This window comes from Gavialis gangeticus, unplaced genomic scaffold (genome assembly GCF_001723915.1).
Source record: "Gavialis gangeticus isolate Ggan-Ray unplaced genomic scaffold, GavGan_comp1, whole genome shotgun sequence".
NCBI lineage: Eukaryota > Metazoa > Chordata > Crocodylia > Gavialidae > Gavialis > Gavialis gangeticus.
The window spans coordinates 16132255-16133927 of NW_017729011.1; the positions used below are offsets into that span (position 1 = coordinate 16132255).

A 1673-nucleotide genomic window follows, 5' to 3' on the forward strand; every position below is an offset into this window, starting at 1 on the left:
CACAGGTAAGAAAGCTACTCACCTCCATACCAGCTGGACAGGTTTTACTTTAGGTTAAATCGAGACAGTACCTTACCCTTCAAAATATGGGAGCATCTAACTGCAGTTATTAAACTAACATTTGTGAAAGCAGCAGAAGCAAAAACTTGGCAAAGGATTTCAACATCTATAGTACAAATATGCACAAGGTGGTATCAATTACTTAAATGTGTGCATATTTATTCTGTCTAGTGTAATACCTTGATAAAATTGACTACAGCGGTCCATCTTGTTTTAGAAAGGGGCAAGGGTGATGATGGTTTTATTTATACTATCCCTTTGAAGAGTGGATTTGCAGTGAGTTAAAGCCACTGGATCACGCTTCTGCAGCACGTGTTCCAATATCACAACCACATTAAGTTTTTGCTTAGGTGCTGCTTCACCACAGACCTGGTCTTAACAATGAGTTAGTTAGTGGACCCCTGGTAGCAATCCGCTTCATAGATTTCAGGGATTCCAGCCACAAAAAATTCATTCCAGGATCTGGGCTCAGGTTCGTACAAGTACAATTTAAGAAGCTATCACCTGCTAGAGGAGGAGTACATGGAGGACATGCACCCAAAACAGCTCTAACCTGATGAACTGTGGTTTTTCCTCTCTCTTCAACAGCAGCTGTGAGGGAGATAAGACAAACCTGTTAAGCCAGCATGGTTAAGGGAACCTGTCTGTATTCAGAAAAAAAAATTTCATAAAAATCTCTCTTTCATGATCCCTTCCCTCATGATTTAAATAATCTTCTAACAAAACCTCAAGCAAAACTACCAAAGGGGGGAAAAGATGGAAATAACCTACAATTTTGCAGGAACACATTAGTCACTCTGCTTCTACATAACAACTCTTTCCCCATCCCTTTGCTGGTCTTGTTTATTGAGGCAGCAGCAGTATCTGTTCTGAAGAACTGACAAAATACTTTGTCTCCATGTGGCACCTAATACAACTGGGCCCCCTGCTTGGCTCTTCTCCAAACTATTCTAATACAGTTTATAACACAGGAAATTCTGAAATCACCCAAAAAGTGTAAAGCCTGAAGCCTTACTAGGTGAAAACGTCAAGAGTGCGTCAGATAGGATTTAGAAAGCACACGGACATCAGACTTGGGTCTCACAGAACCAAATGGGAGACTGGCCTTGAATTGAACAAGAACAGGCCTAGTATGAATCTAGTACCAATCCTGGAAGCTCTTCATGTGAAAAACATCTTTGAACTCCAATTAGAGTTTGGCATGCAGAATGCTCACTGGACCAGTCCCAAAGAAAAGGCAGATCTTTTCAGTTTTCAGGTTAAAAGAGAGGATGCCTCTTTCCATTGGTATCACCACCATTGCATCTGCTTCCCTTATCATTTTAGAGCCCCACCCCGCCCATTCCCTTATGATGGACACTGGGAACCTGGTTTCTTTTTAAAATCCCTCATACATAGGAGCACCTTTATACCTTGACATTTGCATCTACGGTACTTTATAGTGCAAAGTGCCCTGAGATTCGCCATCTCCCAAGATTTCATGAAGGATAAGGCCTCTAACATTATTGCCCCCATCTCATCAAGTTAACTTCTGGCTCTCAGAGACAAGAAATCCCATTTGATACCCCCAGCTGTGTAAAATCTGCCTGTCTCTACAGCTCAGGGCCTTCACC

General features: G+C 41.8%; 1 long non-coding RNA gene across 1 annotated transcript in view; it reads right to left on the reverse strand.

The window, feature by feature from the left end:
- Positions 1-249: 249 nt before the first annotated feature.
- The window catches only part of LOC109292961, a 16569-nt gene continuing 15145 nt past the window's right edge, over positions 250-1673 (reverse strand). The window contains exon 3 of the long non-coding RNA XR_002096214.1: positions 250-651. This is a non-coding gene — a long non-coding RNA (uncharacterized LOC109292961). The remainder of the gene's footprint in view (positions 652-1673) is intronic.